A 17,738-nucleotide genomic window follows, 5' to 3' on the forward strand; every position below is an offset into this window, starting at 1 on the left:
CGGTGGTGGCTGGATTCGAACCCTGTCCAGGGGTAGGTTCCTGCACCAAAGGCACCAGACTTTGCCACTGAGCTACAGGCTCTTGATGGATTTTGGTTGTGCAAGAGCCCCTATCAGCATCTGACAGGCTCTGGTGTCATTGCCAATGCTTGCCACTGCACAGGACACATCATAACCATGATATAGGGAAGATTTGACCAGCTAGAGATAGGGAAGCCTGTCTGGTCCAGTGGGTAAGTTCCTGCCTTTCACCCAGACAAGCAGGGTTCAATTCCCAGGCCTGACAGATGACACTCTCAGCAAGCAGCATATCTGCATTAATCACTTTGTTTTAATTCAGTTTTCCTTCCAAATCCTGCAACCCCTTTACCACAAATACAGTCCAATCATTCCTCAATACTCAATCACTCAGTCATTCCACTCCTCCATTCTACAGGCTCTACAAACTTCAACAAGAACAAGAGCTAGTTCAGCAAGCAGATTTAAAGCCTCTCTTTGGATTTATGCTGATGCTGCTGCCCTATAGTAATGTTATATGGCAACTGCAGCATAATCACAGGATTGAGAAAGGGGCAGTCCTATGCAAATAATCTCCTCCCATGATTACTTCTCTGAGCTTCCGTAGTGGTGCGATGATAGGACCTTCAACAAATGGTCTTCAGCAGATTTCTAAAGTTGCCAAATTGTCTTAGGCTAAGGATTGTTCTACTCAAAGGCCTTCCGATAAGGATCCCACCCTCACTTAGCAGGGTCCAGAATTACCTGCAGTAATCCTCTATACAGAACATGGGCGTTCGTGGGCCTACATGGGACTACTGTAAAGACTGCATGCTAAAACTGTGATGTCTAAAGTCACAGTCTAGGTCTCACTGTCAGAGGCACAGCATAACATAGCATGCCAGACCTGGCCATGCAAATCCTTGCAAACCAACTGCCTCTTCCCCACACTTGCTGCATTATGCATTTTCAAGACATAGTCAATAAGAGGCATGACTTTGTCCTTTTCTATCACTTATAAATTCAACATGCTACCTTCTGACTGCAGCTAATAAGGGCTCTTTCACCTGCGCTAAATTTTACCCTGCATTAAATCAACACCATTCAACCTATTTTATTATCTGCATGGCACCTTCCTCACATAATACAGCTCAATTCTGGCCCCCCTTAGGCCATATTTGTGCTCTCCAGAACACCATTTTGAAGAAACAACAAATACATTCATAAATGAAGATAAGTCCTTGCTCCTATTTAAACTACTTGAGCAAAAGGAGGGAGGTGGCAGGTGGTGGTGGGGGTGGCAAGATTTGTAAATGTGCCCAACTAATGCAATAAAAAAATGACTTAAATTGTTCCTGTATTTTTTTTAAGTAAAAATATTATTTTTACGTGCAAAAAATCAAACACTGTATTTTATTCCATCTAAACATACTTTAACAGTGGTGGCTGGATTCGAACCCTGTCCAGGAGTAGGGTCTTGCACCAAAGGCACTAGACTTTGCCACTGAGCTACAGGTTCTTGATGGGTTTTGGTTGTGCAAGAGCCCCTATCAGCATCTGACAGGCATTGGTGTCATTGTCAATGGCTGCCACTACAAAGGACACATCATAACCATGATATAGGGAAGATTTGACCAGCTAGAGGTAGGGAAGCCTGTCTGGTCCAGTGGGTAAGTTCCTGCCTTTCACCCAGAAAAGCAGGGTTCAATTCCCAGGCCTGACAGATGACACACTTAGTCTCTCAGCAAGCATATCTGCATTAATCACTTTGTTTTTAATTCAGTTTTCCTTCCAAATCCTGCAACCCCTTCACCCCAAATACAGTCCTATCATTCCTCGATACTCATTCACTCAATCATTCCACTCCTCCATTCTACAGGCTCTACAAAATTCAACAAGAACAAGAGCTAGTTCAGCAAGCAGATTTAAAGCCTCTCTTTGGATTTATGTTGATGCTGCTGTCCTCTAGTAATGTTATATGGCAACTGCAGCATAATCACAGGATTGAGAAAGGGGCAGTCCTATGCAAATCATCTCCTCCCATGATTACTTCTCTGAGCTTCCGTAGTGGTATGATGATAGGACCTTCAACAAATGGTCTTCAGCAGATTTCTAAAGTTGCCAAATTGTCTTAGGCTAAGGATTGTTCCAGTCGAAGGCCTTCCGATAAGGACCTCACCCTCACTTAGCAGGGTCCAGAATTACCTGCAGTAATCCTCTATACAGAACATGGGCGTTCGTGGGCCTACGTGGGCCTATTGTAAAGACTGCATGCTAAAACTGTGATGTCTAAAGTCCCAGTCCTGGTCTCACTGTCAGAGGCACAGCATAACATAGCATGCCAGACCTGGCCATGCAAATCCTTGCAAACCAACTGCCTCTTCCCCACACTTGCTGCATTATGCATTTTCAAGACATAGTCAATAAGAGGCATGACTTTGTCCTTTTCTATCACTTCAAAATTCAACATGCTACCTTCTGACTGCAGCTAATAAGGGCGCTTTCACCTGCACAAAATTTTACCCTGCATTAAATCAACACCATTCAACCTATTTTATTATCTGCATGGCACCTTCCTCACATAATACAGCTCAATTCTGGCCCCCCTTAGGCCATATTTGTGCTCTCCAGAACACCATTTTGAAGAAACAACGAATACATTCATAAATGAAGATAAGGCCTTGCTCCTATTTAAACTACTTGCGCAAAAGGAGGGAGGTGGCAGGTGGTGGTGGGGGTGGCAAGCTTTGTAAATGTGCCCAACTAATGCAATCAAAAAATGACTTAAATTGTTCCTATTTTTTTTTTAAGTAAAAATATTCTTTTTACGTGCAAAAAATCAAATACTGTATTTTATTCCATCTAAACATACTTTAATGGTGGTGGCTGGATTCGAACCCTGTCCAGGGGTAGGTTACTGCACCAAAGGCACTAGACTTTGCCACTGAGCTACAGGCTCTTGATGGGTTTCAGTTGTGCAAGAGCCCCTATCAGCATCTGACAGGCTTTGGTGTCATTGCCAATGGTTGCCATTGCAAAGGACACATCATAACCATGATATAGGGAAGATTTGACCAGCTAGAGATAGGGAAGACTCTATGGTCCAGTGGGTAAGTTCCTACCTTTCACTCAGACAAGCAGGGTTCAATTCCCAGGCCTGACAGATGACACACTCAGTCTCTCAGCAAGCATATCTGCATTAATCACTTTTTTTTAATTCAGTTTTCCTTCCAAATCCTGCAACCCCTTCACCACAAATACAGTCCAATCATTCCTCGATACTCATTCACTCAGTCATTGCACTCCTCCATTCTACAGGCTCTACAAAATTCAACAAGAACAAGAGCTAGTTCAGCAAGCAGATTTAAAGCCTCTCTTTGGATTTATGTTGATGCTGCTGTCCTCTAGTAATGTTATATGGCAACTGCAGCATAATCACAGGATTGAGAAAGGGGCAGTCCTATGCAAATAATCTCCTCCCATGATTACTTCTCTGAGCTTCCGTACTGGTATGATGATAGGACCTTCAACAAATGGTCTTCAGCAGATTTCTAAAGTTGCCAAATTGTCTTAGGCTAAGGATTGTTCCAGTCGAAGGCCTTCCGATAAGGACCCCACCCTCACTTAGCAGGCTCCAGAATGACCTGCAGTAATCCTCTATACAGAACATGGGCGTTCGTGGGCCTACATGGGACTACTGTAAAGACTGCATGCTAAAACTGTGATGTCTAAAGTCCCAATCTAGGTCTCACTGTCAGAGGCACAGCATAACATAGCATGCCAGACCTGGCCATGCAAATCCTTGCAAACCAACTGCCTCTTCCCCACACTTGCTGCATTATGCATTTTCAAGACATAGTCAATAAGAGGCATGACTTTGTCCTTTTCTATCACTTCAAAATTCAACATGCTACCTTCTGACTGCAGCTAATAAGGGCTCTTTCACCTGCACAAAATTTTACCCTGCATTAAATCAACACCATTCAACCTATTTTATTATCTGCATGGCACCTTCCTCACATAATACAGCTCAATTCTGGCCCCCCTTAGGCCATATTTGTGCTCTCCAGAACACCATTTTGAAGAAACAACGAATACATTCATAAATGAAGATAAGGCCTTGCTCCTATTTAAACTACTTGCGCAAAAGGAGGGAGGTGGCAGGTGGTGGTGGGGGTGGCAAGCTTTGTAAATGTGCCCAACTAATGCAATCAAAAAATGACTTAAATTGTTCCTATTTTTTTTTAAGTAAAAATATTCTTTTTACGTGCAAAAAATCAAATACTGTATTTTATTCCATCTAGACATACTTTAACGGTGGTGGCTGGATTCGAACCCTGTCCAGGGGTAGGTTACTGCATCAAAGGCACTAGACTTTGTCACTGAGCTACAGCCTCTTGATGGGTTTCAGTTGTGCAAGAGCCCCTATCAGCATCTGACAGGCTCTGGTGTCATTGACAATGGTTGCCATTGCAAAGGACACATCATAACCATGATATAGGGAAGATTTGACCAGCTAGAGATAGGGAAGACTCTATGGTCCAGTGGGTAAGTTCCTGCCTTTCACTCAGACAAGCAGGGTTCAATTCCCAGGCCTGACAGATGACACACTCAGTCTCTCAGCAAGCATATCTGCATTAATCTCTTTTTTTAAATTCAGTTTTCCTTCCAAATCCTGCAACCCCTTCACCACAAATACAGTCCAATCATTCCTCGATACTCATTCACTCAGTCATTCCACTCCTCCATTCTACAGGCTCTACAAAATTCAACAAGAACAAGAGCTAGTTCAGCAAGCAGATTTAAAGCCTCTCTTTGGATTTATGTTGATGCTGCTGTCCTCTAGTAATGTTATATGGCAACTGCAGCATAATCACAGGATTGAGAAAGGGGCAGTCCTATGCAAATAATCTCCTCCCATGATTACTTCTCTGAGCTTCCGTAGTGGTATGATGATAGGACCTTCAACAAATGGTCTTCAGCAGATTTCTAAAGTTGCCAAATTGTCTTAGGCTAAGGATTGTTCCAGTCGAAGGCCTTCCGATAAGGACCCCACCCTCACTTAGCAGGCTCCAGAATTACCTGCAGTAATCCTCTATACAGAACATGGGCGTTCGTTGGCATTTGTGGGTCTACGTGGGCCTACTGTAAAGACTGCATGCTAAAACTGTGATGTCTAAAGTCCCAGTCCTGGTCTCACTGTCAGAGGCACAGCATAACATAGCATGCCAGACCTGGCCATGCAAATCCTTGCAAACCAACTGCCTCTTCCCCACACTTGCTGCATTATGCATTTTCAAGACATAGTCAATAAGAGGCATGACTTTGTCCTTTTCTATCACTTCAAAATTCAACATGCTACCTTCTGACTGCAGCTAATACGGGCTCTTTCACCTGCACAAAATTGTACCCTGCATTAAATCAACACCATTCAACCTATTTTATTATCTGCATGGCGCATTCCTCACATAATACAGCTCAATTCTGGCCCCCCTTAGGCCATTTTTGTGCTCTCCAGAACACCATTTTGAAGAAACAACAAATACATTCATAAATGAAGATAAGGCCTTGCTCCTATTTAAACTACTTGAGCAAAAGGAGGGAGGTGGCAGGTGGTGGTGGGGGTGGCAAGCTTTGTAAATGTGCCCAACTAATGCAATCAAAAAATGACTTAAATTGTTCCTGTTTTTTTTAAAAGTAAAAATATTCTTTTTACGTGCAAAAAATCAAATACTGTATTTTATTCCATCTAAACATACTTTAATGGTGGTGGCTGGATTCGAACCCTGTCCAGGGGTAGGTTCCTGCACCAAAGGCACCAGACTTTGCCACTGAGCTACAGGCTCTTGATGGATTTTGGTTGTGCAAGAGCCCCTATCAGCATCTGACAGGCTCTGGTGTCATTGCCAATGCTCGCCACTGCACAGGACACATCATAACCATGATATAGGGAAGATTTGACCAGCTAGAGATAGGGAAGCCTGTCTGGTCCAGTGGGTAAGTTCCTGCCTTTCACCCAGACAAGCAAGGTTCAATTCCCAGGCCTGACAGATGACACTCTCAGCAAGCAACATATCTGCATTAATCACTTTGTTTTAATTCAGTTTTCCTTCCAAATCCTGCAACCCCTTTACCACAAATACAGTCCAATCATTCCTCAATACTCAATCACTCAGTCATTCCACTACTCCATTCTACAGGCTCTACAAACTTCAACAAGAACAAGAGCTAGTTCAGCAAGCAGATTTAAAGCCTCTCTTTGGATTTATGCTGATGCTGGTGCCCTATAGTAATGTTATATGGCAACTGCAGCATAATCACAGGATTGAGAAAGGGGCAGTCCTATGCAAATAATCTCCTCCCATGATTACTTCTCTGAGCTTCCGTAGGGGTGCGATGATAGGACCTTCAACAAATGGTCTTCAGCAGATTTCTAAAGTTGCCAAATTGTCTTAGGCTAAGGATTGTTCCACTCAAAGGCCTTCCGATAAGGATCCCACCCTCACTTAGCAGGGTCCAGAATTACCTGCAGTAATCCTCTATACAGAACATGGGCGTTCGTGGGCCTACATGGGACTACTGTAAAGACTGTATGCTAAAAATGTGATGTCTAAAGTCACAGTCTAGGTCTCACTGTCAGAGGCACAGCATAACATAGCATGCCAGACCTGGCCATGCAAATCCTTGCAAACCAACTGCCTCTTCCCCACACTTGCTGCATTATGCATTTTCAAGACATAGTCAATAAGAGGCATGACTTTGTCCTTTTCTATCACTTCAAAATTCAACAGGCTACCTTCTGACTGCAGCTAATAAGGGCTCTTTCACCTGCGCTAAATTTTACCCTGCATTAAATCAACACCATTCAACCTATTTTATTATCTGCATGGCACCTTCCTCACATAATACAGCTCAATTCTGGCCCCCCTTAGGCCATATTTGTGCTCTCCAGAACACCATTTTGAAGAAACAACAAATACATTCATAAATGAAGATAAGTCCTTGCTCCTATTTAAACTACTTGAGCAAAAGGAGGGAGGTGGCAGGTGGTGGTGGGGGTGGCAAGATTTGTAAATGTGCCCAACTAATGCAATCAAAAAATGACTTAAATTGTTCCTGTATTTTTTTTAAGTAAAAATATTATTTTTCCGTGCAAAAAATCAAACACTGTATTTTATTCCATCTAAACATACTTTAACAGTGGTGGCTGGATTCGAACCCTGTCCAGGAGTAGGGTCTTGCACCAAAGGCACTAGACTTTGCCACTGAGCTACAGGCTCTTGATGGGTTTCAGTTGTGCAAGAGCCCCTATCAGCATCTGACAGGCATTGGTGTCATTGTCAATGGCTGCCACTGCAAAGGACACATCATAACCATGATATAGGGAAGATTTGACCAGCTAGAGGTAGGGAAGCCTGTCTGGTCCAGTGGGTAAGTTCCTGCCTTTCACCCAGAAAAGCAGGGTTCAATTCCCAGGCGTGACAGATGACACACTTAGTCTCTCAGCAAGCATATCTGCATTAATCACTTTGTTTTTAATTCAGTTTTCCTTCCAAATCCTGCAACCCCTTCACCCCAAATACAGTCCTATCATTCCTCGATACTCATTCACTCAATCATTCCACTCCTCCATTCTACAGGCTCTACAAAATTCAACAAGAACAAGAGCTAGTTCAGCAAGCAGATTTAAAGCCTCTCTTTGGATTTATGTTGATGCTGCTGTCCTCTAGTAATGTTATATGGCAACTGCAGCATAATCACAGGATTGAGAAAGGGGCAGTCCTATGCAAATAATCTCCTCCCATGATTACTTCTCTGAGCTTCCGTAGTGGTATGATGATAGGACCTTCAACAAATGGTCTTCAGCAGATTTCTAAAGTTGCCAAATTGTCTTAGGCTAAGGATTGTTCCAGTCGAAGGCCTTCCGATAAGGACCCCACCCTCACTTAGCAGGGTCCAGAATTACCTGCAGTAATCCTCTATACAGAACATGGGCGTTCGTGGGCCTACGTGGGCCTACTGTAAAGACTGCATGCTAAAACTGTGATGTCTAAAGTCCCAGTCCTGGTCTCACTGTCAGAGGCACAGCATAACATAGCATGCCAGACCTGGCCATGCAAATCCTTGCAAACCAACTGCCTCTTCCCCACACTTGCTGCATTATGCATTTTCAAGACATAGTCAATAAGAGGCATGACTTTGTCCTTTTCTATCACTTCAAAATTCAACATGCTACCTTCTGACTGCAGCTAATAAGGGCTCTTTCACCTGCACAAAATTTTACCCTGTATTAAATCAACACCATTCAACCTATTTTATTATCTGCATGGCACATTCCTCACATAATACAGCTCAATTCTGGCCCCCCTTAGGCCATTTTTGTGCTCTCCAGAACACCATTTTGAAGAAACAACAAATACATTCATAAATGAAGATAAGGCCTTGCTCCTATTTAAACTACTTGAGCAAAAGGAGGGAGGTGGCAGGTGGTGGTGGGGGTGGCAAGCTTTGTAAATGTGCCCAACTAATGCAATCAAAAAATGACTTAAATTGTTCCTGTTTTTTTTTTAAGTAAAAATATTCTTTTTACGTGCAAAAAATCAAATACTGTATTTTATTCCATCTAAACATACTTTAACGGTGGTGGCTGGATTCGAACCCTGTCCAGGGGTAGGTTCCTGCACCAAAGGCACCAGACTTTGCCACTGAGCTACAGGCTCTTGATGGATTTTGGTTGTGCAAGAGCCCCTATCAGCATCTGACAGGCTCTGGTGTCATTGCCAATGCTTGCCACTGCACAGGACACATCATAACCATGATATAGGGAAGATTTGACCAGCTAGAGATAGGGAAGCCTGTCTGGTCCAGTGGGTAAGTTCCTGCCTTTCACCCAGACAAGCAGGGTTCAATTCCCAGGCCTGACAGATGACACTCTCAGCAAGCAGCATATCTGCATTAATCACTTTGTTTTAATTCAGTTTTCCTTCCAAATCCTGCAACCCCTTTACCACAAATACAGTCCAATCATTCCTCAATACTCAATCACTCAGTCATTCCACTCCTCCATTCTACAGGCTCTACAAACTTCAACAAGAACAAGAGCTAGTTCAGCAAGCAGATTTAAAGCCTCTCTTTGGATTTATGCTGATGCTGCTGCCCTATAGTAATGTTATATGGCAACTGCAGCATAATCACAGGATTGAGAAAGGGGCAGTCCTATGCAAATAATCTCCTCCCATGATTACTTCTCTGAGCTTCCGTAGGGGTGCGATGATAGGACCTTCAACAAATGGTCTTCAGCAGATTTCTAAAGTTGCCAAATTGTCTTAGGCTAAGGATTGTTCTACTCAAAGGCCTTCCGATAAGGATCCCACCCTCACTTAGCAGGGTCCAGAATTACCTGCAGTAATCCTCTATACAGAACATGGGCGTTCGTGGGCCTACATGGGACTACTGTAAAGACTGCATGCTAAAACTGTGATGTCTAAAGTCACAGTCTAGGTCTCACTGTCAGAGGCACAGCATAACATAGCATGCCAGACCTGGCCATGCAAATCCTTGCAAACCAACTGCCTCTTCCCCACACTTGCTGCATTATGCATTTTCAAGACATAGTCAATAAGAGGCATGACTTTGTCCTTTTCTATCACTTCAAAATTCAACATGCTACCTTCTGACTGCAGCTAATAAGGGCTCTTTCACCTGCGCTAAATTTTACCCTGCATTAAATCAACACCATTCAACCTATTTTATTATCTGCATGGCACCTTCCTCACATAATACAGCTCAATTCTGGCCCCCCTTAGGCCATATTTGTGCTCTCCAGAACACCATTTTGAAGAAACAACAAATACATTCATAAATGAAGATAAGTCCTTGCTCCTATTTAAACTACTTGAGCAAAAGGAGGGAGGTGGCAGGTGGTGGTGGGGGTGGCAAGATTTGTAAATGTGCCCAACTAATGCAATAAAAAAATGACTTAAATTGTTCCTGTATTTTTTTTAAGTAAAAATATTATTTTTACGTGCAAAAAATCAAACACTGTATTTTATTCCATCTAAACATACTTTAACAGTGGTGGCTGGATTCGAACCCTGTCCAGGAGTAGGGTCTTGCACCAAAGGCACTAGACTTTGCCACTGAGCTACAGGTTCTTGATTGGTTTTGGTTGTGCAAGAGCCCCTATCAGCATCTGACAGGCATTGGTGTCATTGTCAATGGCTGCCACTACAAAGGACACATCATAACCATGATATAGGGAAGATTTGACCAGCTAGAGGTAGGGAAGCATGTCTGGTCCAGTGGGTAAGTTCCTGCCTTTCACCCAGAAAAGCAGGGTTCAATTCCCAGGCCTGACAGATGACACACTTAGTCTCTCAGCAAGCATATCTGCATTAATCACTTTGTTTTTAATTCAGTTTTCCTTCCAAATCCTGCAACCCCTTCACCCCAAATACAGTCCTATCATTCCTCGATACTCATTCACTCAATCATTCCACTCCTCCATTCTACAGGCTCTACAAAATTCAACAAGAACAAGAGCTAGTTCAGCAAGCAGATTTAAAGCCTCTCTTTGGATTTATGTTGATGCTGCTGTCCTCTAGTAATGTTATATGGCAACTGCAGCATAATCACAGGATTGAGAAAGGGGCAGTCCTATGCAAATAATCTCTTCCCATGATTACTTCTCTGAGCTTCCGTAGTGGTATGATGATAGGACCTTCAACAAATGGTCTTCAGCAGATTTCTAAAGTTGCCAAATTGTCTTAGGCTAAGGATTGTTCCAGTCGAAGGCCTTCCGATAAGGACCTCACCCTCACTTAGCAGGGTCCAGAATTACCTGCAGTAATCCTCTATACAGAACATGGGCGTTCGTGGGCCTACGTGGGCCTATTGTAAAGACTGCATGCTAAAACTGTGATGTCTAAAGTCCCAGTCCTGGTCTCACTGTCAGAGGCACAGCATAACATAGCATGCCAGACCTGGCCATGCAAATCCTTGCAAACCAACTGCCTCTTCCCCACACTTGCTGCATTATGCATTTTCAAGACATAGTCAATAAGAGGCATGACTTTGTCCTTTTCTATCACTTCAAAATTCAACATGCTACCTTCTGACTGCAGCTAATAAGGGCTCTTTCACCTGCACAAAATTTTACCCTGCATTAAATCAACACCATTCAACCTATTTTATTATCTGCATGGCACCTTCCTCACATAATACAGCGCAATTCTGGCCCCCCTTAGGCCATATTTGTGCTCTCCAGAACACCATTTTGAAGAAACAACGAATACATTCATAAATGAAGATAAGGCCTTGCTCCTATTTAAACTACTTGGGCAAAAGGAGGGAGGTGGCAGGTGGTGGTGGGGGTGGCAAGCTTTGTAAATGTGCCCAACTAATGCAATCAAAAAATGACTTAAATTGTTCCTGTTTTTTTTTTTAAGTAAAAATATTCTTTTTACGTGCAAAAAATCAAATACTGTATTTTATTCCATCTAAACATACTTTAACGGGGGTGGCTGGATTCGAACCCTGTCCAGGGGTAGGTTACTGCACCAAAGGCACTAGACTTTGCCACTGAGCTACAGGCTCTTGATGGGTTTCAGTTGTGCAAGAGCCCCTATCAGCATCTGACAGGCTCTGGTGTCATTGCCAATGGTTGCCACTGCAAAGGACACATCATAACCATGATATAGGGAAGATTTGACCAGCTAGAGATAGGAAAGACTCTATGGTCCAGTGGGTAAGTTCCTGCCTTTCACCCAAACAAGCAGGGTTCAATTCCCAGGTCTGACAGATGACACACTCAGTCTCTCAGCAAGCATATCTGCATTAATCACTTTGTTTTTAATTCAGTTTTCCTTCCAAATCCTGCAACCCCTTCACCCCAAATACAGTCCAATCATTCCTCGATACTCATTCACTCAGTCATTCCACTCCTCCATTCTACAGGCTCTACAAAATTCAACAAGAACAAGAGCTAGTTCAGCAAGCAGATTTAAAGCCTCTCTTTGGATTTATGTTGATGCTGCTGCCCTCTAGTAATGTTATATGGCAACTGCAGCATAATCACAGGATTGAGAAAGGGGCACTCCTATGCAAATCATCTCCTCCCATGATTACTTCTCTGAGCTTCCGTAGTGGTGCGATGATAGGACCTTCAACAAATGGTCTTCAGCAGATTTCTAAAGTTGCCAAATTGTCTTAGGCTAAGGATTGTTCCAGTCGAAGGCCTTCCGATAAGGACCCCACCCTCACTTAGCAGGGTCCAGAATTACCTGCAGTAATCCTCTATACAGAACATGGGAGTTCGTGGGCCTACGTGGGCCTACTGTAAAGACTGCATGCTAAAACTGTGATGTTTAAAGTCCCAGTCCTGGTCTCACTGTCAGAGGCACAGCATAACATAGCATGCCAGACCTGGCCATGCAAATCCTTGCAAACCAACTGCCTCTTCCCCACACTTGCTGCATTATGCATTTTCAAGACATAGTCAATAAGAGGCATGACTTTGTCCTTTTCTATCACTTCAAAATTCAACATGCTACCTTCTGACTGCAGCTAATAAGGGCTCTTTCACCTGCACAAAATTTTACCCTGCATTAAATCAACACCATTCAACCTATTTTATTATCTGCATGGCACCTTCCTCACATAATACAGCTCAATTCTGCCCCCCCTTAGGCCATATTTGTGCTCTCCAGAACACCATTTTGAAGAAACAACGAATACATTCATAAATGAAGATAAGGCCTTGCTCCTATTTAAACTACTTGCGCAAAAGGAGGGAGGTGGCAGGTGGTGGTGGGGGTGGCAAGCTTTGTAAATGTGCCCAACTAATGCAATCAAAAAATGACTTAAATTGTTCCTATTTTTTTTTAAGTAAAAATATTCTTTTTACGTGCAAAAAATCAAATACTGTATTTTATTCCATCTAAACATACTTTAACGGTGGTGGCTGGATTCGAACCCTGTCCAGGGGTAGGTTACTGCATCAAAGGCACTAGACTTTGCCACTGAGCTACAGCCTCTTGATGGGTTTCAGTTGTGCAAGAGCCCCTATCAGCATCTGACAGGCTCTGGTGTCATTGCCAATGGTTGCCATTGCAAAGGACACATCATAACGATGATATAGGGAAGATTTGACCAGCTAGAGATAGGGAAGACTCTATGGTCCAGTGGGTAAGTTCCTGCCTTTCACTCAGACAAGCAGGGTTCAATTCCCAGGCCTGACAGATGACACACTCAGTCTCTCAGCAAGCATATCTGCATTAATCACTTTTTTTAAATTCAGTTTTCCTTCCAAATCCTGCAACCCCTTCACCACAAATACAGTCCAATCATTCCTCGATACTCATTCACTCAGTCATTCCACTCCTCCATTCTACAGGCTCTACAAAATTCAACAAGAACAAGAGCTAGTTCAGCAAGCAGATTTAAAGCCTCTCTTTGGATTTATGTTGATGCTGCTGTCCTCTAGTAATGTTATATGGCAACTGCAGCATAATCACAGGATTGAGAAAGGGGCAGTCCTATGCAAATAATCTCCTCCCATCATTACTTCTCTGAGCTTCCGTAGTGGTATGATGATAGGACCTTCAACAAATGGTCTTCAGCAGATTTCTAAAGTTGCCAAATTGTCTTAGGCTAAGGATTGTTCCAGTCGAAGGCCTTCCGATAAGGACCCCACCCTCACTTAGCAGGCTCCAGAATTACCTGCAGTAATCCTCTATACAGAACATGGGCGTTCGTTGGCATTTGTGGGTCTACGTGGGCCTACTGTAAAGACTGCATGCTAAAACTGTGATGTCTAAAGTCCCAGTCCTGGTCTCACTGTCAGAGGCACAGCATAACATAGCATGCCAGACCTGGCCATGCAAATCCTTGCAAACCAACTGCCTCTTCCCCACACTTGCTGCATTATGCATTTTCAAGACATAGTCAATAAGAGGCATGACTTTGTCCTTTTCTATCACTTCAAAATTCAACATGCTACCTTCTGACTGCAGCTAATAAGGGCTCTTTCACCTGCACAAAATTTTACCCTGCATTAAATCAACACCATTCAACCTATTTTATTATCTGCATGGCACATTCCTCACATAATACAGCTCAATTCTGGCCCCCCTTAGGCCATTTTTGTGCTCTCCAGAACACCATTTTGAAGAAACAACAAATACATTCATAAATGAAGATAAGGCCTTGCTCCTATTTAAACTACTTGAGCAAAAGGAGGGAGGTGGCAGGTGGTGGTGGGGGTGGCAAGCTTTGTAAATGTGCCCAACTAATGCAATCAAAAAATGACTTAAATTGTTCCTGTTTTTTTTTTAAGTAAAAATATTCTTTTTACGTGCAAAAAATCAAATACTGTATTTTATTCCATCTAAACATACTTTAACGGTGGTGGCTGGATTCGAACCCTGTCCAGGGGTAGGTTCCTGCACCAAAGGCACCAGACTTTGCCACTGAGCTACAGGCTCTTGATGGATTTTGGTTGTGCAAGAGCCCCTATCAGCATCTGACAGGCTCTGGTGTCATTGCCAATGCTTGCCACTGCACAGGACACATCATAACCATGATATAGGGAAGATTTGACCAGCTAGAGATAGGGAAGCCTGTCTGGTCCAGTGGGTAAGTTCCTGCCTTTCACCCAGACAAGCAGGGTTCAATTCCCAGGCCTGACAGATGACACTCTCAGCAAGCAGCATATCTGCATTAATCACTTTGTTTTAATTCAGTTTTCCTTCCAAATCCTGCAACCCCTTTACCACAAATACAGTCCAATCATTCCTCAATACTCAATCACTCAGTCATTCCACTCCTCCATTCTACAGGCTCTACAAACTTCAACAAGAACAAGAGCTAGTTCAGCAAGCAGATTTAAAGCCTCTCTTTGGATTTATGCTGATGCTGCTGCCCTATAGTAATGTTATATGGCAACTGCAGCATAATCACAGGATTGAGAAAGGGGCAGTCCTATGCAAATAATCTCCTCCCATGATTACTTCTCTGAGCTTCCGTAGTGGTGCGATGATAGGACCTTCAACAAATGGTCTTCAGCAGATTTCTAAAGTTGACAAATTGTCTTAGGCTAAGGATTGTTCTACTCAAAGGCCTTCCGATAAGGATCCCACCCTCACTTAGCAGGGTCCAGAATTACCTGCAGTAATCCTCTATACAGAACATGGGCGTTCGTGGGCCTACATGGGACTACTGTAAAGACTGCATGCTAAAACTGTGATGTCTAAAGTCACAGTCTAGGTCTCACTGTCAGAGGCACAGCATAACATAGCATGCCAGACCTGGCCATGCAAATCCTTGCAAACCAACTGCCTCTTCCCCACACTTGCTGCATTATGCATTTTCAAGACATAGTCAATAAGAGGCATGACTTTGTCCTTTTCTATCACTTCAAAATTCAACATGCTACCTTCTGACTGCAGCTAATAAGGGCTCTTTCACCTGCGCTAAATTTTACCCTGCATTAAATCAACACCATTCAACCTATTTTATTATCTGCATGGCACCTTCCTCACATAATACAGCTCAATTCTGGCCCCCCTTAGGCCATATTTGTGCTCTCCAGAACACCATTTTGAAGAAACAACAAATACATTCATAAATGAAGATAAGTCCTTGCTCCTATTTAAACTACTTGAGCAAAAGGAGGGAGGTGGCAGGTGGTGGTGGGGGTGGCAAGATTTGTAAATGTGCCCAACTAATGCAATAAAAAAATGACTTAAATTGTTCCTGTATTTTTTTTAAGTAAAAATATTATTTTTACGTGCAAAAAATCAAACACTGTATTTTATTCCATCTAAACATACTTTAACAGTGGTGGCTGGATTCGAACCCTGTCCAGGAGTAGGGTCTTGCACCAAAGGCACTAGACTTTGCCACTGAGCTACAGGTTCTTGATGGGTTTTGGTTGTGCAAGAGCCCCTATCAGCATCTGACAGGCATTGGTGTCATTGTCAATGGCTGCCACTACAAAGGACACATCATAACCATGATATAGGGAAGATTTGACCAGCTAGAGGTAGGGAAGCCTGTCTGGTCCAGTGGGTAAGTTCCTGCCTTTCACCCAGAAAAGCAGGCTTCAATTCCCAGGCCTGACAGATGACACACTTAGTCTCTCAGCAAGCATATCTGCATTAATCACTTTGTTTTTAATTCAGTTTTCCTTCCAAATCCTGCAACCCCTTCACCCCAAATACAGTCCTATCATTCCTCGATACTCATTCACTCAATCATTCCACTCCTCCATTCTACAGGCTCTACAAAATTCAACAAGAACAAGAGCTAGTTCAGCAAGCAGATTTAAAGCCTCTCTTTGGATTTATGTTGATGCTGCTGTCCTCTAGTAATGTTATATGGCAACTGCAGCATAATCACAGGATTGAGAAAGGGGCAGTCCTATGCAAATAATCTCCTCCCATGATTACTTCTCTGAGCTTCCGTAGTGGTATGATGATAGGACCTTCAACAAATGGTCTTCAGCAGATTTCTAAAGTTGCCAAATTGTCTTAGGCTAAGGATTGTTCCAGTCGAAGGCCTTCCGATAAGGACCTCACCCTCACTTAGCAGGGTCCAGAATTACCTGCAGTAATCCTCTATACAGAACATGGGCGTTCGTGGGCCTACGTGGGCCTATTGTAAAGACTGCATGCTAAAACTGTGATGTCTAAAGTCCCAGTCCTGGTCTCACTGTCAGAGGCACAGCATAACATAGCATGCCAGACCTGGCCATGCAAATCCTTGCAAACCAACTGCCTCTTCCCCACACTTGCTGCATTATGCATTTTCAAGACATAGTCAATAAGAGGCATGACTTTGTCCTTTTCTATCACTTCAAAATTCAACATGCTACCTTCTGACTGCAGCTAATAAGGGCGCTTTCACCTGCACAAAATTTTACCCTGCATTAAATCAACACCATTCAACCTATTTTATTATCTGCATGGCACCTTCCTCACATAATACAGCTCAATTCTGGCCCCCCTTAGGCCATATTTGTGCTCTCCAGAACACCATTTTGAAGAAACAACGAATACATTCATAAATGAAGATAAGGCCTTGCTCCTATTTAAACTACTTGCGCAAAAGGAGGGAGGTGGCAGGTGGTGGTGGGGGTGGCAAGCTTTGTAAATGTGCCCAACTAATGCAATCAAAAAATGACTTAAATTGTTCCTATTTTTTTTTTAAGTAAAAATATTCTTTTTACGTGCAAAAAATCAAATACTGTATTTTATTCCATCTAAACATACTTTAATGGTGGTGGCTGGATTCGAACCCTGTCCAGGGGTAGGTTACTGCACCAAAGGCACTAGACTTTGCCACTGAGCTACAGGCTCTTGATGGGTTTCAGTTGTGCAAGAGCCCCTATCAGCATCTGACAGGCTTTGGTGTCATTGCCAATGGTTGCCATTGCAAAGGACACATCATAACCATGATATAGGGAAGATTTGACCAGCTAGAGATAGGGAAGACTCTATGGTCCAGTGGGTAAGTTCCTACCTTTCACTCAGACAAGCAGGGTTCAATTCCCAGGCCTGACAGATGACACACTCAGTCTCTCAGCAAGCATATCTGCATTAATCACTTTTTTTTAATTCAGTTTTCCTTCCAAATCCTGCAACCCCTTCACCACAAATACAGTCCAATCATTCCTCGATACTCATTCACTCAGTCATTGCACTCCTCCATTCTACAGGCTCTACAAAATTCAACAAGAACAA

The sequence above is a fragment of the Pleurodeles waltl genome, chromosome 7 (assembly GCF_031143425.1).
Source record: "Pleurodeles waltl isolate 20211129_DDA chromosome 7, aPleWal1.hap1.20221129, whole genome shotgun sequence".
NCBI lineage: Eukaryota > Metazoa > Chordata > Amphibia > Caudata > Salamandridae > Pleurodeles > Pleurodeles waltl.